The sequence below is a fragment of the Hipposideros armiger genome, unplaced genomic scaffold (assembly GCF_001890085.2).
Source record: "Hipposideros armiger isolate ML-2016 unplaced genomic scaffold, ASM189008v1 scaffold_84, whole genome shotgun sequence".
NCBI lineage: Eukaryota > Metazoa > Chordata > Mammalia > Chiroptera > Hipposideridae > Hipposideros > Hipposideros armiger.
In genome coordinates, this window is record NW_017731434.1 from 3,903,939 (window position 1) to 3,926,880 (window position 22,942).

Consider the following 22,942-nt stretch of genomic DNA (forward strand, 5'->3'; position numbering starts at 1 on the left):
AGACTTGGCATTTTTGGTTGTTATTATAACTTTTAAAAATCTCTGAATATTTCTCTGTAAGCGTTTACATGTAGTTACAATAGTGGGATTTGATCTGCTCATTCTTTGTGTTATTGTATTGTGTTTTGAGAAGGTTGAATATCAGAACACTACTTTATTAACCCCCAATGTAGGGCTTTCCATAGACTGTGTTGGAAAACAAGGCTTAGTTTAGGCCTGGAGCTGAGCTGAGTCTTACTACTTTCTGCCCCTGAATAGAGCCCTAGGGGCTGCTTGCTTGAGGCTTCCACAGTGGACTGCTGTCTTCTCAGCAGCATGGGAGACAGGCAGCATGTTTTACATCTCAGTGGCCAGAGAAGCAGAGAAAACCTTTGAGAGACAAAATCCAAACTTGCAAGTATCCTTTTAAATCAATTGGTTTTATTACATACTTAGTATATAAAAAATAACACACACAAAATAATGGTAAAGCAAACACCCATGTACCTACCATCCAGCTAAATAAGGAGAACCTCTGCACTCTTTCCTCATCCTGTCCGTCTCTTTCAGCACCCAGACATGATTACTGTCTTGATTTTGTAGTTTCTTTTTTTTTGCAATTTATTTTAATTACAAAAGCATTTTTCACATAAAAAATCAATTTGCCATTAAGTTGAGTTCTCTTAGATATCAAGAATTGTCCCAGTGCATTTATTTTTTTAAGATTTTATTAAAATAAAGCTAACATACAATATTATACCAGTATCAGTTGTACACTATAGTTATTCAACATTTATATACTTAAAGAAGTAATAACCATGATAAGTCCATCTGACACCATACTATGCTATCACAATATTATTGACTATGCTCCCCGTGCTATACATTACATCCCCATGACTTATCTGTTTTATACCTGGAAATTCAAACCTCTTATTCCCCTTCACCTTTTCCTCCTCTTCTTAAAATTTTCAATTACAGTTGATATTCAACATTATTTTACATTAATTTCACGTGTACAGCATAGTAGTTAGACATTTATATAATTTAAGAAGTGATGGCCTGACTAGTCTAGTACCCACCTGGCACTATACATAGTTATTACCATATTATTGACTATATTCCCTATACTTTCTTTACCTGCTCTGCCATCTTGTTGGTTTTGTGTTTTCATTCTCTTGTTTTTGTCCTTAGTTCTGCCAGATACTCATGTGTACCTAAACAATATATTGTTTACTTTTCAAATTTTTGAATTTATATGTTGTTGCATGTAGTTCATTCATTTTCACTATTGCATAACATGTCCTTGTATGAATATGCCATACTTTATTCATTTTTATGTTGATGGACATTAGGGTTTTTTCCAAGTTTTTCCTGCTAAAATAAACAAAGCTTTATTATTTCAGCAGAATTCCCATCATATGCCAGGCATTGCTTTAAATTCTGGGGATACATCAGTGAACAAAAAAGACAAAAAAATCCCTACTCTTATTGAACTTGCATTCTGATTGGAAGAGACAGACAAAAAAACAAGTAATTGTATGATTTGTTGGAATGCAATAAGTGTGTAGAAACAAGGCATAGAAAGTGATAAGGAGTGCTTGGATTGGGGATGGAATTGTGATTTTAAACAGGGTGATCAGAAAAGAACTCACTAAGAATGTGAGCAGTTGAAAACCAACTTGAAGATAAGAGAAAGAACCAACTATGCACTGATGGGGGAAAGAATGTTCCAGGCAGAGGAAACAGTGCAAAGGTTTCGAGGGGGTTGCTTTCCTTACATTTAAAAATGTCTCCTGGTCCACATACTCAAGAGTTTTTAAAAGGTGTGTTATTGGCATGGGACTTCTGGATCATGGGCTATGCAGTTATGTAATCTTATTGTTGTATTAGTCTGTGTGGGTTAACTGTTGAAACACACAACTTTCTCTCTCTTTAATTTCCTTTCCCTCATTTCACCTCTTCCTTTCCCCATTAATTTGGAAGTTACACACTATTTCTATTCATTCAGTGCTTACCCTAAATATTTTAACTTGCATGCTTAACAAATCTAAAGTTGATCAATAAAATTACTATCTTTGTGAATAATATAACCTTAAACACATTAACTCGATTATGCCCATCCTATTTTATATGCTATTTATGTGCAGCATTCTTGCTCTAGCTTTTTAAAAAATTGCAAGTTAGACACTATTGTTATTGTTTTAGACATATATACTGTTTTTGCAATCAATGCTTACTCAGCTTTTCTACATGTTTTCTAATTTCTCTATTCATGATTCCTTCTTACATTTCAAATTTTAACCTGGAATCATTTTCTTTCTTTTTACTATAAATTTTGTAGAATTTCCCTGTGGTGGTGGTGTTGATCGCAAACCCTGTCAGTCTTTGTCTCAATTAGGTAAAAAAAAAATTATGGACTGGCTTGTTCAGTTGAGTTATATTTGTATAATATGGTCAATACACAAGTCATTTTCCTTAAATTAACCATCCATGATGGCAACTGTGTTGTATTATCAGAAATGTTTGTTTTAAATGAGCCATGATGGAATTTTCTGGAAAGTTGTACATGGAAGCAATTTACTCAACATGGAGGCCATTTGGTCTCACCTGCCTCCCTCTTCACGGGAGACAGGGACTCAAAAGCACATCTGTCCAGGCATAAACTCTGTGGACTGCAGCCAGGATGGTTGGGGGAAGCATGACAATTTTGATTCCTGTGTAATGAATTCCAAAATATTTCCCAGATACATAATATGGTCTGCTGCTTTGGAGATGAAGGGAGGATTTAAAGAAAAAAAGACATCTTTAAAAGTAATTTAAAATTTTTCTGTTTTCTTTTTGACTAAAAATCAAACCACTGTGATTTTAAACTCCCCTCCCCCCCATTACCACCTTAATTAAGGAATAAGGGTGAGGGTAGGGTAATGTAAATGTACTAAATTTTATGAGTAAATGATGAATTCTGGCAAAATCTTCCTTTTTCTTAGAAGATTACATCCTTTCTCAATCAAAAAATAAGCCATTTTTCATTTAAAATAATTTTACAATTACTCTACAGTGATCATTCAAGATCAGGATCATTTTTTAAAATTAGTTTCAGGTGTACAAAACAATGTCATAGTTAGACATTTACATCCCTCACAAAGTGATAACCTTCTCTCCCCCAATCTACTACCCCTCTGACATCGTATATAGCAATTACAATTCCATTGACTCTGTTCCCTATGCTGTACTCCACATCCTGTGACCATTTATATATATAATTATAGTTGACATTCAGCATTATTCAGCTTCAGCTTCAGGTGTACACTGCAGTGGTAAGGCATCTACACCATCCATGAAGTGGTCTCCCTAATTAAACAGGTATCCATTGGCTACCTTTCAAAATTTTTGCAACATTATTGATTATATTCCCTAAACTGTCTTTCGTATCCCTGTGGCAATCCTGTGGTTGCCAATTTGTGCTTTCTAACCCTTCACCTTCTCCCTCATCTCCAGCCCCCTCTCAGTTTTTTCTCTATATCTCTGAGACTATTTCTGATTAGTTTTCTCATTTATTCTATTCTTTAGATTCCACATATAAGTGAGATCATATGGTATTTGTCTTTCTCTGTCTGACTTATTTCACTTAGCATAATGTTCTCTAGGTCCATCCATATCATTGCAAATGGTGAGATTTCATTCTTGAGAAGGGGCTACTGTTCATAATTATTCTCTGGTAACAAATGTAAACTCAACAGCCCTGGGTGAACTGAGTGGTGTGATGACTTGGAAATCAAGCATCGCCATAACTTAAAAGTTCCCTCCTTGTTCCTCTTCCTGGCCCATGTCCCTCCCCTCACCCCCTTCCCTAGGCNTTTAGATTCCACATATAAGTGAGATCATATGGTATTTGTCTTTCTCTGTCTGACTTATTTCACTTAGCATAATGTTCTCTAGGTCCATCCATATGGTTGCAAATGGCAATATTTCATTCTTCTTCATGGCCAAGTAATACTCCACTTTATAAATGTACCACAGTTTTTTAATGCAGTCGTCTACTGATGGACATTTTGGTTGTTTCCATGTCTTGGCTATTGTGAATAGCACTGCAAATAAACATAAGATCTGAAACCATAAAACTCCTAGAAGAAAATATAGGAAGTAAATTTGCAGATTTTAATTAGTAATATTTTTATTGATATATCCCCTTGGGCAAGGGAGGTAAGAGAAAAAATAAACATATGGGATTGCATCAAACTAAAAAGTTTTTTCACAGCAAAGGAAACATCAATAAAACAGAAAGGCTCACACTTGTGAGCGAGCTCTTAACCAACTGAGCCACTCGGCCAGCCTACAATATGGCCTCAGGGATAGAAAAGACATTCTGGGGAATATAATCAATACTGTTGTAAATATTTTTTAGGGGGCCAGCTGGACTCATGTCTGGTCAAGAAGACCACTGCATAGACAGTGTAGAGGCCTGATCACCGCACTGTATTTCTGAAGCAGATGTTGAATAATATCATATGTCAACTACAATTATATATACATATAGTCACGGGATATGGAGTAGAGTATGGGAATGGAGTCAATGGAATTGTAATAGATAAGTATTACATTGGGAGTGGGAGGGCAGTGGATGGGGGGTTGTTACTTTGTGAGGGGTGAAAAGAATAACTATTGCATTGTTCTGTACACCTGAAACTAATAATAAAATAATACAACCCCCCCAAAAAAAACCGCCCAAAAGGCATTCTACTGAATGGGAGAAGATATTTATCAATGATATATCAGATAAGGTGTTAATATCCAAAATGTATAAAAAGCTCATTCAACTCAACACCAAAAAAAACAAGCAACCCAGTTAAAAAATGGACATGAAGAGGCATTTTTCCAAAAAGGACATACAAATGGCCAACAGATGTGAAAAAATGCTCAACCTCACTCATCATTAGAGAAATGCAAATAAAAACCACAATGAGATATCACCTCACTCTGGTCAGAATGGCTATTATCAATAAATCAACAAACAACTGCTGGTGAGATTGTGGAGAAAAGGGAACCCTCGTGCACTGTTGGTGAGATTGCAGATTAGTGTAACCACTATAGAAATCAGGATGGAAGTGTCTCAAAAAACCGGAAATGGAACTACCTCATGACCCAACAGTTCCACTCTTAGGTATCTGTCCAGAGAAATCCAACACGCTAATTTGAAAAAATATACACACCCTTATGTTATTGCAGCACTATTCACAATAGCCAGGATAATTTTATGTTTTACTCTTTTACAGTTATGCTTGATGAAGCATGCAGACATTCAGAACTATAGTTGAACATCTTCAAAGCAGGAGATACTAATGATTCTTTTGTTCTATTTTGTCATGACTCTATGTATACATATTATGTAGATGTGGTCAGTAGATAATCCTTAACAACTAATAAAATGTTTATTCATAGAATAAGATTAGGCAGTATTTTTTGAAAAGTAAGTGCAAGGTATCTTAGAGTTCTCTCATGAATCAGAGTTTATAAGACATTTATTTTTTTGTCAGCACATTAGCCAGTTGTTTTAACTATCTTGGGACCAACTTTGCTCAACTTTCATAAATATTCTGGTAATAATGTTGTCAGCACCAAGAATTTCTGGCAAAAGAGCTGTATCTTCCAACAAAGATTAAAACGGATTGATCTGTGTTTTATCCTTTTTTTTAATGATTCAATTTATTTGCCAACTTAACAATTTATCCAGCTGGTTTTGATAGAGCAGATTCCAAATATTGGTGCATTAATTCTTGATTCTTTTTGAGTGCCAGCGGGAGGAGAAAAGAGTATAGATAATATAATAAAAATTAATATATTTTGGACTTTGAAATTTTCAAGTACCTTCTTTTTCACTTCCTTCTTGAATCCTGGCTCTTTTAATCACAAACTATATGACTGACATTAGACAGTGTACCTAAACTCTCAGAACCTCAGTTTCTCATTTGGGAAATAGTTAAAATCAATAACAGTACCTAATTCATGGTAATGCTGTCAGGGTTAAATAAGACAATCATTTAAAACACTAAGCATATTTCTTAGTGAATAGAAAGTACTTAATAAATGAACATGATTTTTGTTATTATTAATACTGGGTTAGCTGCAGTGGCTTAGAGTTGAAGGCATTGGAATATAAGAATCAAGGGTATTAAAGGGACACAATGTGATAAATGGGCTGTTCAAGTGGATGTTGAAGTCATTCAGGATGATGGCAGGAGAGGGATGGAAAGTCTGAGTTGTCTGCCAATGTGTTTGGTTAATCAGGGAGGTGTGGATGGAGACTGGTAAACAACAGTGATGAGGACTAAGAGAGGTGTGATCCTTAAAGGAGCAGGGAGTTTTACCTGAAGGTGATGGAGAAAGATCTGGACAGCAGCACTGGGGAATAAGGAAAAGGCTGATCCTAGTACCTAGCCTGGCATACATGGGAGAATGAGCACTGGTCCCTGAGTGGGCTGTGGGGAAGGCTGTGCATCCAAGTTCCCGTTAAGGCAAGGAGTTGGAAGAAATTGGGGATGGGGTAAAGATATATTTACTCTGAGAGGAAGTTCTCTGAGATACAATAAATAAGTTTTAGAGGGAGAGGAGCATTAAAATTGGTTTAGAGGAAAGAAGCCCAAACAAAGTGGGAGTGAAACTGTGGGAGAGGAGAGCTGACTACTGGGAATTATACTTTGGATGATGATCAAAAGTAACACAGGTGTGAGGCACAAGGCTTCCAGAAAAAAATACAGTTGTTTTTTGGTTCCTGTCAAAATGGAGAAACCCACCCTGAAGAAACTATAAAATGAAGGAGTGGGGCTAAGGATATCTGGAACTGGTGTGTGTGGTTGCTGCACTCCCAGAGGCAGTGAGAGGATGGAGGGCATTTTTCAAGTTTTGCTCTTGCCTCTTCCCTATTTCCTTGGGGGGCATTGATGGCCACAGAAATTGGCAACAGCTGCCTAGGGGTAATAACAGAGTAGCAGAAAAGCTTTGCTGGGTTGAGATGTGGCTGAAAGTAGCCACTGAGAGATCATCTGCACTTCGACCCTCATCCTCCATTCTGTCCCCCTCCAAAGTCCTAGGGATAATGGGGTTACAATGTAGGAAGATTGCCTTCTTCCAGTGGTACTTCTTCCTAAGTAATTAAGGGTCAAACCCTAATCAGAGGATCTGCCTCTGGAGGGGCAGCAAAATGAAGTGTCAATAGTGGTTTTGAAATGCCTGGGGCTCTCTGCCCTCTCTCCTCTCTTCCTCTGCCCTTCAAACCATTCTCATTATATAATACTGGACAGAATAGCTAACACTCCCCTGTTGGCAAGCACATGATACAAAACAAAATACCACTAGGCCCCTGATGAGTAGAACTATTATAAGTTAAAGACAATAAACTGAGCAAGATATACAATCTTAAAAAGTATTATTGGGGCAGATGTATCAAGAATTTAAAATATTCATGATAAATATACTTATTAGTAATATGAAACAAGAATAAGAAATAATTATAAATAAGAAATTATAAATAAAAAAATACCCAGGATGAAAGATGTGATATTTAAATAAAGTATATGCATGGGGTATTAGCAAGGATGTAGCAGAAGAATGAATTAGTGAACAAGATAAGATTGAGAAATTTATCCCGGGGAAACATGATACAATAAAGTGAAAAAAAATAAAATAAAGGCTAAGAGAGATGACAGATAGGAGAAGTTTAAATATCTAGCTGATAGGACTCATAGAAGGAGAAAAGAAAAAGAGAGGATAAAAACAAACGAATAATAAAGATTAATTTCCTATTATTAAAGATGAAAAATCCCAGCTTGAAAGGGCTCATATTATAGCCAAAAAGAGGAAGAAGCAACTATCTACACTCAGAAATTGAATAGCAAAATTTAGGAATATTGAAGGCAAGGAGAAAATTCTAAAAGCTTCCAGAAAGGGATTTCTCACAAAGGAAAATGAACCAGATTGACACTACATTTCTCAATACCAACTTTACATACAAGAAAACAATGAAGTAATATTTTTAAGATATTGAAGAAAAGTAACTGAACTAGAATTTATTTTTAATCCAGCTAAATGTCATTCAAATATGAGAATATAATAAAAATATTCTCGGTCTACACGGCCAAATACTCTTGGTCTACAAGGCCTTCTCATACAAACCACCACCAAATAATCTCGGAGAAAGTCCTCAATCAGCAGAAATTTGGGAATTAAGAGTAATAAAATAGTGTGCAAGTTTATTGTTAAAAAATAAATCCAGTATCAAAGAAATCAAAAAAGGAAAGTACAAATACAATGAACCAGAACAAAATATCTAAATATTAACAATGGCTGTGTATAGGGAATTAAAGGGACATAAGGACCTTTGTTGATAGGGAAATATATCCATGTTGATAACTTCAAGAAATCAATAAGGATAAATAAATCTTCCATTAAGAGCAACTACCATAGAAACAAAAATAGGATGTTTTCCCGCTAAACCAACAGAAGAAAAATAATTCTATCCAGATGGAAATCAGGGAAGAGAAAAAAAAAAGGGAAAAAACAATAAATGGAAAATATGAAATAAGATGGCTGAAATATATGCATATCTGAAGATAAAAGAAATACAAATGATTTAAGCTTATCAATTAAAAATCTAGAATCTCAGATTAAAATAAGGAAACAAGATCCAAGAATATGTGATCTTCATCAGACACATTTAAAACAAAAGACATAGAAAGATAGAAGGATTAAAAAAAGAGACCCGCCAACCATAGGTCAGAGTAAAGCTGGGGTAAGCAGCTTAATTACTGACACAAAGGACTTTAAAGCAATAAGAGACCATATTTCTAATAATACAGGTATAAGAGAAATTAGAGTAGGAAGATATACTATCATGAACACATATGTACTTAAAATGCCACATAAGAATGTATAGAGCAGTAAGTTGCAGAACTTTGGGGAAAAACAGATAAATCAACAATGAGAGGTGGAGGTTTTAACATCTCTTAGAAACTAATAGATTAAGCCATCAAAAAAGGAAATCTTTATATATTAGAAAATACAATGAATATGCCTATTCTAGTATATATGTTGACGACTATATACTTAATAAGTATAGTGTATATTCTTGACAGCTTTATCCAGGTCATCCTGAGGTTGTACATGGGTCTGCCTTCAATAGAAAAGTATCATACAGTCAATCAGTGTGTCTGTAGTTGAGCAGATGGCACCCTCTGTCCAATCACACTTTTTTATTGGATTGTTTTTCAATTTCTTGAATGCCTGAATAATAAAAACCAACCCTATTTGTTTTTTTACCTTAGCTTCCTTAACATCACAACGTTGCTACCAATCTTAAGAGAAAGGGACTTTTAACATATTGATTTGTGGGGACACAAAGACTTCTATTACTCATGTCAGAGCTGCTTGTTTTAAAGATAAATTTTATGTCAGGGTTTTCAGCTATTAATATTCACGGTTTCAAGTTCATGTCATTATTTTTAAATAAATGAGACAAAACCAGATAAGCACTCTAACAACTAATTAGTATTTATTCCTAGTTGTAAAAACTGTTACTGATTTGATATGTTATTTTAGAGACCTTCAGAAATTAGTTTAGATTTCAGTGCTTGAAAATGTCAAATATAAGATCTAATACATCTATTACCATTATCTCATTCTTCAGCTGATGGTGGCTTTGGTAGTTAAAATATGGATTGTAAGATTTATATTTGTATTAAGGCTAATTAACTTTTAAACTTTTTAGGGAGGGCAACTTCAAAGAAGCAACACATTGAGTTGATAAATGTAGAAGATTTAAACCGAGTAGATCAACCTAAGCTCCCAAAGTAGAAATTTAATGACAGGTCAATCAAAAGCATATCCACACTTACTTCATATGATGTTCTAGGCACAAATCATTCAGTTTCATAAGACACTGGGCAAAAATGAATTCTCTCCCAAAAGGTGATTGTGGCTTGAGGGAACACCTTCTTATGGCAGTGGAGGTAAATGTGATAACTTACAAATATGGGTCTTAACAATGCTTTCAAACATGCTAATGGAGCACAAAGCTGGAACAGCTAGGTTACAGTTACACAAAGCTGTGCCCCTACCCCACCCAACATAATTCCTGGAATTACTTGTGAACAATTAGGCCCTTTTGGCTAGAAACAGGGTCAGATAGGATTCAGTCAGGATTCTTCAGGGAAGCCAAATCACTATTAATATTATGGGAATAAGGAATTTATTTTAGGAATTAGACAAATATGGAAAGCTAAGGAAGTGAAGGTCTGAAAAGGGAGTTAAAGGATCACAAAGCAGGCCACTAACAAGTCTTTCTAGAGCATTCGAGTAGGTGAAGTCACAGCTAGAAAAAAAAATAAATAAATAAAATCCTAGAGGCCACGTACATCCAGCTTTTAAAGTGGGACTTCAAAATGGGTGCTTGTGGAGAGATCTATTGGAAATGATAGCCTCTGTAGGCCCATAGCCAAGATTCTGGTGTTAAGCCTACGTTAGCAGGGCCAGTGGTTTGGAAGACAAGCTGAATGAGGAGTGGATGGGAGAGATTTACATGCTGTGCATCCTCACTGTGTCTGGCTGTGATGAACTTCCTAGAGTAGTGACTCCTGCTGCTCTTCTGCCTTTAAAGTAAGTCTTGCACACATTCTTTTCCATGCTATGCTGAGAAGAGGATTCTGGGAGTTGTAATTTGCATTTTAACCAAATCGACAATAGCACAATCCAGCACAGTCCACCTCTTATTAACTTGACATTTTATACATACCTCTTTTGACCATGTTTAACATTAAAAAATATTCAATAGTAAAGTCATTCTTCCAGTTTACATAATGTAGTTATTCCCTATACAACCAGAAATATGCTAATCTCCTCCCCAGTGGAGTGAGTATACACAAAGTCCCACTTTATCACCGTTTGATGATGTTCACTTCTCTTCTATCTGAGTCACACTTCCCCTTTGATAGCCTGTATTTTAAATGCTGAACTATAAAATTAATCACTGCTAACACATTGTATGTTCGGTAGTAGGGAAATGGGAAAGGGAAAAATTGAAACAAAAATAATTTATAGCATTTAATTTAACTTGTCATACTTCTTTTGTCTACTGGGGTGATCCAAATCTTCCTAATTGAAGAGTGTGGGCCCTTAGCAGTCTTCTCTGCATTGAGTTGTAGTTTTCTATTGATTTAAATCACAGGTCTTGGAACTACTAAGATGTACTCCAAGGGAACTCCTGCATTTCAGATACACTCTTTCCTGTTCCGATTTTATAGTAGCAAACCATTTTTGTTTTGATGAGCAAGGATCAAGCACTCCAATTATCTCCATTTTCTGTTGGTTTACTGGCACGTGGAACCCAAAGTGGTCAGGTAGTAGTCTCAGCTTCCATAAAACGATCTTGTATCCACTGGCAGCCGCTACTCATCCCACCCCCTTCACTTTCTACCTTACCTCCCTAGCCCTAGGCACCCACTAATATATTTTTTGTCTCCCTGTGTTTGCCTATTCTAGACATTTTAAATAACTATGATGATATATGTAGTCCTTTGTGACTTGTTTGTTTCACTAAGCATAATGTTTTTGAAATTCATGTTACAACTCTCAGTACTTCATTCTTTTTATTGCCAAATAATATTCCATTGTATAACTGTACTGCATTTTGTTTATTCATTCAATGGTGCAAGGACATTTGGGTTCTTTCCACTTTTTGGCTATTAGGAATAATACTGCTGTGAACATTCATGTACATATTGTGTGTGTGTGTGTGTGTGTGTGTGTATGTGTGTGTGTTTCATTTTGCTTCAAAGGATACCATCAAGAAATTGAAAATATAACCGATATATTTGGAGAAAATATTTAAAAATCATGTATTTGATGAGGTACTTGTATACAGAATATAAAAACAACTCTTAATTATAAGACAGATAATCCAATTTAAAAATGGGCAGATGAAGAGACATTTCTCCAAAAAAGATATATGAATGGCTAATGAGGACACAAAAAGATACTCAATAGTAGTCATTAGGGAAATGAAAATTAAAACCATGGGATACCACTTTACACCCACTACAATGGCTGTAATAAAAAATACAGACAAGCATTGGTGAGGATGTAGAGATTTAGAACCCTGAAATATTGCTGGTGGGAATGTATTTTAAAATGAAGAAAACAGTTTGTCATTTCCTCAAAATGGTAAATATAGAGTTACCATCTGATCTAGAAATTTCACTCCTAAGTATTTAATCATGATGACAATAACTCTTTGAGTGATCTATTTAAAGTCTTTGTTCAAAGCCTCTTTGGGATTAATTGAGTTTAAGAAAATTGGTTTCATTTCTTGGTCTCATTTTAAATTTCAATTATATAAAGACTGGAAAATTATATAATCATGTATTCACTGGCACTAGAATCTCATACAGAAGTCAGAACTACACAATAGCAATTTGGCTAAGTGATTCAATGTGAGTGATTATGGAAACCAGTCAGCCTCTTTTGGGGGAACAAAATCCCCTGAAAAGAGAAGTAAATTTCAAGATTTCTTTATGGGCTTGCCAGTGCTTTCTTTGACATTGTTGGTAATTGTTTCTATGGTTGCCATAACTTTCTCTGTTGTTGGAGATAGGATTTCATAACATTACTAATATTTTTCATGTTGGAAAAATTAGAGTCAAATAGTTATAATTTTTTGTTCTTTTGAAGAAAATGCTAATTTGATACAAAGTATTCAGATTTAGAGTGTTGTTTTTTTTGTGTCAGGGTTTCAATTTCAGGACCCCAATGTTTCTTTGAAATGGAGTAAGAAGGTAAACTGTTTTTGAATTAATAAAAATCATTATTTCATTCAATACATCTTTGTGTTGCAATAGTTATTGTTTTCTATTTTATTGAGAAATAATTGACATAATCACTATATAAGTATATAGCATGATGGTTTCACTTACATATATTGTGAAATGATTGCCACAATAAGTTTAGCTAACATCCATCCTCTCATATGGATACAATAAAAAGAAAGAAGGAAAGAAAAAAGGAAACAAAATTTCTCCTTGTGGTGAGAATTATTAGGATTTATTCTCTTAACTTTCCTATATATCCTATAGCAATGGTAAGTATGTATAGTCATCCTGTTGTACATTACATCCCTAGTACTTATCTTATAACTGGAAGTTTCTATAACTTTTCATCACCTTCCTCCAGTTCTCCCTCCCTGCCACCCTCCACCTCTGGTAACCACAAGACTGATCTCTTTTTCTATGAGTTTGATTTTTTTTTTTAGAATACACATATAAGTGAGATTATACAATGTTTGTCTTTCTCTGTCTGACTTCTTTCACTTAGCATAATGCCTTCAAGGTCCATCCATGCTGTTGCAAATGGTAGAATTTTCTTGTATTTTTATGGCTTTGTAATCTTCTGGTGTGTGTGTGTGTGTGTGTGTGTGTGTGTGTGTGTGTGTGTGTGTGTGTATGCGGTCAGACAGTTAAGTCCACGAACTTGTTGCAACGGTGTTGCTAACCTTTATTTTTATTTTTATTTTTATATCAGAAGGATTATTCATTATGAATTTTTACCAACTGGAAAAACAATTAGCCAAGTTTACTATTTGGAAGTGCTGAAAAGGCTGCGTGGAAAAGTTAGACAACCTGAACTTTTCGCCAACAATTCATGGCTCTTGCATCATGACAATGCACCAGTTCACACACCACTGCCTGTGAGGGAGTTTTTAGCCAGTAAACAAATAACTATATTGGAACACCCTCCCTACTGACCTGATCTGGCCCCCAGTGACTTCTGTCTTTACCCGAAGATAAAGGAAATATTGAAAAGAAGACATTTTGATGACATTCAGGACATCAAGGGTAATATGACAACAGCTCTGATGGCCATTCCAGAAAAAGAGTTCCAGAATTGCTTTGAAGGGTGGACTAGGCACTGGCGTCAGTGCATAGCTTTACTTAATTGTCCAACCTCATACATATATATATATATATATATATATATATATATATATATATATATATATATATATTTTTTTTTTCCCTCCTCTCTCTCACAACTTCTTTATCTGTTTATCCATTGATGGACACTTAGGTTGTTTCCATGTCTTGATTATTGTAAATAAAGCTGCTATGAACATGGGGTGCAGGTATCTTTTTGAGTTAGTGTTTTCATTTTATTTATATATATTCCCAGAAGTGGAATTGCTGAGTCATGTGGTAGTTCTGTTATTTAATTTTTTGAGGATACTTTCTACTGTTTTCCATAAAGGGTGTACCAATTTATAATCCTACCAACAGTACATAAGGGTTTCCTTTTCTCCACATCCATGCCAGCATTTATTACATCTTGTCATTTTGATGATGGCCATTCTTCCAGGTGTGAGGTGATATCTCATGGTGGTTTTAAGTTGTGTTTCCCTAATGACTAATGATGTTGAGCATCTTTTCATGTACCTGCTGACATCCCTATATCTTCTTTGGAGAAATGTCTGTTCAGATCCTTTGCTCAATTTTAGATTGGGTTACTTGTTTTTTTGTTGTTTGTTTCTTTTTTTTGTTGTTATTGAGTTGTATGAATTCTTTATATATTTTAGATATTAACTTCTTATCTGGTATATCATTTGCAAATATTTTACCTATTCTGTAGGTTGTTTTTCTAATTTGTTGATGTTTTATTTTACTGTGAAAAAGCTTTTTAGTTTGATGTTGTTCAACTTATTTATTTTTTATTTTATTACTTGTGCTTTAGGTGTTATATAAAAAAAAATCATTACCAAGATGCATATCAAGGATCTTAATTCTTATGGTTTTTTTATAGAAGTTTCTTGATAACAGGTCTCACAATTTTTGTGCATGGTGTAAGACACAGATCCAGTTTCATTTTTTTTTACATGTGAATATTCAATTATCCCAGCACCATTTATTGAAGAAACTTTCTCTTTCTCATTGAGTTTTCTTGGCTCAATTATCAAATATTGGTTGACCATATATGCTTGGGTTTATTTCTGGGCTCTCAATTCTGTTCCATTGGTCTATTTGTCCATTTTTATGACAGTACCACACTGATTTTTCTTTTTTACATTTCATTTTTTAGTAATTTTTTGTTGTTAGTGTATAAAAACACTAATTTTTATATGTCAATTTTTTGTCCTGAACTTTACTGAGTTTATTGATTAGATCTAACAGTTTTTTTGGTGGAGTCTTTGGGATTTTCTACATATAAAATCATGCCATTTTCAATTAGAGACAATTTTACTTCTTCCTTTCCAATTCTGATACCTTTTATTTCTTTTTCTTGCCTGATTACTCTAGCTAGGACTACAATAGCACAATGTTGAATAGTAACTGTGAGAGTGGACATCCTTGTCTTTTTCCTGATCTTAGAGGAAAAGCTTTTAACTTTTCACCATTGAGTGTGATGTTAGCTGTAGGCTTGTACTATATGGACTTTTTTATGTTGAGATATGTTCTTTCTATGCCTAATTTGTTAAGAGGTTTGGTTATTTAATATTTTTTATCATAAATAGATGTTGAGTTTTATCAAATGCTTTTTCTGTGTCTATTGAGATTATCATGATTCTTTTATTTCTATTAATGTGACATATCACATTGATTGCTTTGCATACGTTGAACCAGCCTTACATCCTAGGGATAAATTTGCCCTTGACCATGCATGGTTAATTATCATTTTAATGTGCAGCTGAATTCACTTTACTAGTATTTTATTGAGAAATTTTGCATCTATACTCATCAGCAATATTGGCCTTTAGTTTTTTTTTTTTTCTAGTAGTGTCATTTTTCGGTTTTCATATCAGAATAATGCTGGCCTTGTAAAATGAGTTTGGGAGTGTTCCCTCCTCTGATTTTTTTTTGGAAAAGTTTGAGGACTGGTGTTAATTCTTCTTTAAATGTTTGGTAAAATTCACCAATTAAGACATCTTTTCCTGGTTTGTTTTTTTCATTGGGATATTTTTGATTACTGATTCAATCTCCTTACTAGAAATTGGTACATTCAGATTTCTATTTCTTTCTGATTCAGTTTTAGTAAGTTGTATCTATCTAAGAATTTTTCTATTTCTTCTAGGTTGTCCAGTTCATTGTCACATAATTGTTCATAGTAGCCTCTTATAATCCTTTGAATTTCTATGGTGTCAGTTGTAATGTCTCCTTTTTCATTTATAATTTTGTTGATTTGGGTCCCTTCTTTTTTTCCCCCTTGGTTAGTCTAGATAATGGTTTTTCAATTTTGTTTATCTTTTCAAAGAACCAACACTTAGTTTGGGTAATCTTTTCTATTGTTTTTCTGTTCTTTATTTCATTTATTTCTTCTCTAACCTTTATTATTTCCTTTTTTCTGCTAACTTTGATCTTAGTTTGTTCTTCTTTTTCTAGTTCTGTAAAGCATAGAATTAAGTTGATTATTTAGGATTGTGTTTGCTCTTAATGTAGGTGTTCCCTGCTATGAACTTCCCTCCTAGAACTGCTTTTGCTGCACCTCATAAGTTCTGGTATGTTGTGTTGCCATTTTTATTTGTCTCAAGAAACTGAAAAATTTTCCTTTTAATTTCATCTTTGATCCATTTGTTGTACAGGAGAGTGTTGTTTAATTTTCATGTGTTCATAAATTTTCCAGTTTTTTTCTTGATGTTGATTTCTAGCTGCATGCCATGGTCAGAGAAGATACTTGGTGTAATTTAAATCTTGAATTTGCTAAGACATTTTATGGCCTAATATATGGTCTATCTTAGAAAATGTTCCAGGTGTGCTTGAGCTGAATGTATATTCTGCTGTCATTGGATAGATTGTTCTGTATATGTCTGTTAGCTCCATTTGGTGTGTACTGTTGTTAAATCCGCTGTTTCCTTATTGATTATCTGGATGATCTATCCATTGTTGAAAGTCAGCTCCTTGCCTGGATATGAGCAAATCAGGCTCTAGGCAATGTTTGAGGATCCAAATTGGGCAGGTCCGTACCCTTATGAATTCCTTGGCTTGAGTGCAACCCCAATTTGGTTTTGCAGATGAGCAAAGCCACTGGTTGGTATTACTACTTGGACACTGCGGGTAAAAACTCAATCTGCCAAAATCCATGTGCTGTCTTTTGCAGGCCCCTCTTCCTTTCTCTGTCAGATTCCCAGTGGTTAAGCCCTGCAGATTCCCTTGCAATCCCTGTGGAACAAGATCAGAGTAAGGGGTCCCACAGAACAAACCCATGCTGGTGGGATTGTTGTCCCCCTTCTCTTTTATTACTGGAGGAACCAGACGTTCAGGGGAAACTTCTCCATGTGATGCTATGCTGACCTGGGGAAGGGGCAATGTGATCAGTGTATAGCTGCTCCTCTCATCCTTCCATTGCAGTCTGTCTTGTGGTATAGGCATGTGATTCAGTCAACCTGTGTTCTAAGATTCTCTCATGTATTGTTCATGAATAGTTGTTAGTTGTTCTTCTTGTGAGGGGGAGCAAAATCAGGAATGACCTATTACTGTCTTGGTGATGTCACTCCCTCAATAGTAGTTTTTATTGATGATTTTGTAGTAGGACTGAACATTTAAATTAATTATTGGACTGAGTTACTATGAATATAAAACATTTTTATAACTTAAAATGTTTAGCAAATTCTCAGTTTTAATTTTTAGATGCTTACAAGTGAAGCTGTGCTTCAGCTTGGAGGTAGATTTTAAGTGAAATGAAGCAGAATGTCCTAGATTTTACATGAATTATCTTTGGAGAATGTTTCTCTTTACTGACTTTATGAAGTAATAAATTTTGCAATGAAATGCTAGTTCACTGTTACCCCTTTAAATTGCTTGCTGATAGAAATTAGTTAATAATGAATGACCACACATACCAAAAAGATTAACCATGTCAGCATGTAGACACTGAATAAAGCTCTCCAGAAAAGTTAAAGTTTTATAAATTCCCATGTACAACATGAGAAATTGTTGAAACAAGATGCAAGAAGAATCAACCTATTCCAAAGTTAATCTATGACAAAAAATCTTTCTTGTGATATTCTTTGGAATAGAAATCCAGGAATATTTCTCTTAATGAAGGGCATAAATAGAAAATGTAAGCCAATGAAAAGGTTACCATATGCTACAAAAAGAATGCATATTTCAATTTAAAATTTACTAAAAAGTAATGCCCAAAGCATGTTTGTATTATTAGAAAAGCATTTAATTAGCAAATGAATCCCAAAGTTGTCTAGATTTTATTAAATTAAAATTATTCATACAAATCTTAATATAGAAACATGTATTTATTCCAAAATTAGATTTGCTAGTCCTTATGCGGTCAACTCTTTGTTGTTTTTTTTAATGATTTTTATTGGGGAATTGGGGGATGGGAACAGCGCTGGGGAATTGGGGAAGGGGAACAGACAAGTTGCTATCCTTTTGTTCTTCAGTCTAGTTGTGGAGGACGTTGCTTCACTGGCCCAAGTTGGCACCATCATTGTGCTCTTCCCGGGTGAGGCAGATAAGTCGCCGGCTTCTGGACAGCCACTCACTGCGGCTGCTGGCCGCTCACACTGGCTGCTGGCTATACACGGTAGCGGTTGGCAACCCACTGCAGCAGGGGCTGCAGCCTACGCCATCGCTGGCGACCCACGGTAGCCCAGCTCCAGGTTGAGCTACCGTTCAGCATCCTAGCTGTAGACAGCAGTGTCACTGGCCCGCATATGTGGGATCTGAACCAGGGCCCTCTGGTGTCCCAAGCCAACTCTTAACCAACGCACCATTCGGCCGGCCCAATAATGAATAATTCCTCTGATATAAAAAAGTTTAGCAACATCGTTGCAACAAGTTCGTGAACTTAACTGTCACACCTTCGTATATTTGTACAAAGAAGTCAGAAGAGATTTTCTTTTCCTCAAAATTGTTGATTCTAATGGTGTCACTTTTTCCTTAAAATATCCCAATGAAAGTTCAGTAAAATAGCTCTTTTCTGTATTAATTGCTCATTTCTTATACCCATCTTTTCCCTAGAATTCAGGTTTTAGCCTATATGATCTGGGCCAGAGTATAAGCTCAGCTACAAATTCAAAATAACACCTCTCCTAACCCTGAATCAGTATCCCTGGACCAAATTTGTTAGTAACTAGGGATGACTTTTTCAAATGCTCCTTGATCTCTAGTTAAATAAACTTCTGCTGGGTCCACTTAATCTTCTGTGCACAACTGAATCCTAAACACATCTGAATGATAAAGTCAACATACCTTGAGTTCCCAAGTTGGGATCTGATACAACTATTAGAATCACACTTATATAAATAGGAATGTACAGTTATTTTTCTTGAGATTTTTTTGAGCAAAACTGTCTTATATTGTCAGTGCTAAGAACAGTCTCTGACACATTGTAGTAGGAAACTACATGAATACTTGTTGACTAAATAAATCCATTTATAATATTTTCTTCATAGAGATGCTTTCTTTCTCATTGTAAAATATATTCCACTACCCAGTATTTTTAATCCATTTTGCATTTGGGAAGTAGTTCCATAGACAGTCCAGTAGAGGCAGCATTGCCTATGTGGACGCTTTGCTTGGTTGTTTTCCCAGCCTACCCTTTAAGAGTATGTCAGCCTCCTGTTTGTAAATCTTCATGTTTGTAAAGATAATATCCTATTACCTCCTTTATGAAGGACTGGGGAGAGAACAATATTTATTTTCAGGTATTTGTTAGAATTTTAGAATATGGATTACCTATGTATTCCTTATGACAATAGTGTCAAGGAAACAAACTCTTCTGCATTTTTAATGAAGAAGAAAACTGAGGCTCTGACATGTAAAGAAATTTTTCTGAGTTCTCACCAGCACAAGCAGCTACACTAAGACTTAGAGTCATGTCTGCCTCAATCCAAAGTGCATGCTCCATCAAGAATACCAGGTACTATTCACACAGCCATGAAGGATGCTGAAGGCACTTCAAATGTACTTCTCCCTGTCTGAGTCCAGCACAGATCAGGAAGCTCTGGACTCAATGAGCATTGGTTTTAATTAACTCCAAGTTTAAAATAATTTTGAATTCAGAAAGCGTTTAGTAAAAGTAAGTACATATAGTTCTGGATAATAAGAACTATATGACATAAAGAAGTGATGAAGAAATTAAAAGAAAGAAAAAAAATAATTGAAATTAAATAATTGAAAATAAATACAGACTCATTGTGCATGGTGCTAACATTGAAACTTAATTTAGCCAACTTTAAGACTAGGGATTGTCCTATATGTTACTGTGTGGATAATCATTTTATTTTAAGATTATTGAAACCCTGAAGATGGAGGTGTTGAGCAGCTAATGGTTTGTATTGTATTTTGTAGATCATTTTACTGGTTTTTAAAACTGTGAAGTTGATATTAAAGGATGTGCAGCACTTTGGTTTAAAAACATTTTATTTTAATACGTATTCAGGAAAGTAGCTTTCCAATTATGTTAAAGCTAGAGAACTAGCTTGGAAATTTCTGTAATTCATTTCCATCACGGAATGAAAAGAAGAAATGAGCCATAGACTATGATGAGATCATGAAATCTAATTTTCTTTTTCCTTTTCTTTTTTTTTTTTCAGATAAGAAAAATGAGACACGAAGTAGCTGGGTGATTTAGTTGATTACATAATTCACTAGTACAGAGCTAGGCTGGTTCCAAGTCTCTTGATTTTTTTTTTTTAGGTGAGCCATCTTGCCACCTGTTGGCAGCTCAGTGGCAGCTCAACTGGGGCCAGGACTCGAACCGCTGTTGCTCAGAGCTCGCACTCTTTAGCGAGCTCTTAACTAACTGAGCCACTCAGCCGGCCCCAAGTCTCTTGATTCTTAACCTTGTGTATTTATAATAGTAATTAACAAATATATGCGCTTTTCAACTAAAGGATAAAAAGTAAGGTAACTTTCAACCATTGAAAAAATTGCTTCATGTAATTAAAGATTCAAAATAGAATGGTTAAGATAATTTCAAAAGTTCCTACATGAAAAGAGAGTGCCTTTCATTCTTACTATTTGAGGCAACAGACATTCATTAGCTCTCTTTCCTTCCAATTTGGCCTGGACCCAATAGTCAATTATTTCAACTGTTCTCACCATCATCCTCAATTTCCTAAAGACATTTACTATCCATCTCACCCCTTTTCTAGGCCCCCAGCTATGAATCAATCAATACTCTATCTTCTTGATTCCTGCCTCTGGGTTTCTGAGAAGTGTTCAAGAAAGTTGCATAACCATGCTGATGGTGCCATTACCAGCGCATACATTCCAAACTCAGCTGAATCTCTGATGGTGCTTAGTAATTCTTTTTTATTGATCCATAGCAGGGTCCCTTTTTCAGTTTTATATGGATTTTGTAAACCTCTATTCCTTTTCTCAATCCCCCATCTCATCCTTGTCCCTCACCTGAGCAGGTGATGCTTCCACCTTTACTCAGACCATCCAGGCCAACAGGTGAGCATTTCGTCAGTATTCCACTTATCACTCCTGAAGTTAAATATACTTTCCTTTATTCCTTAGAGGAAGCCATCTCTCTGGAGTCCTACTGAACATCTCAGCTCTTCAATCTGTTAGGTGTGTGACTTTAGGCGTATTCACTCTGTGCTTAAGTTTTTTCCTCTGTGTTATGGAAGTAATAACAATACCTACTACATAGGCTTGATATTAGAAGAAATGAGGTAATGTACATAAAGTGTGTGGTGCTTAGCACAAAGTAAGTATACAAGTTAGTAGGACTAGTTGTTGTTATTACTATTGTGATTGCCTAGGAATAAAGTCATTCTACTCTTTCCACATGTTCTACCATTTCCTGTCCATTTCCTTTATGATTTTGAGTTATATTTTGTATCCTATCTCTGTTTAATCCATCTCTCCCCATGCCTTCTTCTCTTTAGTTTAAAAGCATGTTCAAGCATTCCATTTCTTAAAAATATCAGTATTGAATTTTGTCTATTCCTTCAGTTAGTACTTAATTCTGACCACTATCCTGCCTTATTCTTGTCCTTGTATTATCACATAATGCTGGTAAGTCTAAGTAGTTTCTGAGTTGCCACAAGAACTCAAGCCCAGAATTCATGGTTGAATGAGATGGTAATTAAAATTTACTAACTGCCTTCTTAGACTCTACATTATAGAGTCTTTAGTCACAGAATCATACATAATTCAATGCATACAAATCAATAAATGTGATAGACTACATTAACAGAATGAAGAATAAAAATTGCATGGTCATCTCAATAGATGGAGAAAATGCACAAAATTCAACACCATTTTATGATAAAAACTCTCAACAAACTAGGAATAGAAGAAAATAGCCTCAATATAATAAGTTCACATGTAAAAGCCCATAGCTAGCATCATACTCAACAGTGAAAAAGTGAAAGCTTTTCCTGTGAGATCAGGAACAAGGCAAGATTATCCACTCTTTTCACTTGTATTCAACTTAGTACTAGAAGTCCTAACCAGAGCAATTAGGCCAGAAAAAAAAGTGTCAGAATCAGAAAGAAAGAAAAAAAATGATTTCTGTTCACAGATGACATGATCTTTAATATAGAGCCCTAAACATTTCATATCAAAAGAAAAAAAACCCCACAAAATTTGTTAGAATTATCATGAATTCAGTAAAGTTGCAGAATATAAAATCAACATAACAAAAATTAGTTGCATTTCTATGCACTAACAATATACTAGCTACAGAGATAATTAGGAAAACAATCCTATTTACAATAGCATCAAACAGGATAAAATACTTAGGAATAAACTTAACCAAAGAGGCAAAAGACTTGTACATGAAAACTACAAAATATTAATGAAAAAAAATTAACAAAGACAGAAACAGAAGAAAGCCATTCCATGTTCCTTTAAGTCAGTGGTTCTCAACCTTCCTAATGCCGCGACCCCTTAATACAGTTCCTCATGTTGTGGTGACCCCCAACCATAAAATTATTTTCATTGCTACTCTATAACTG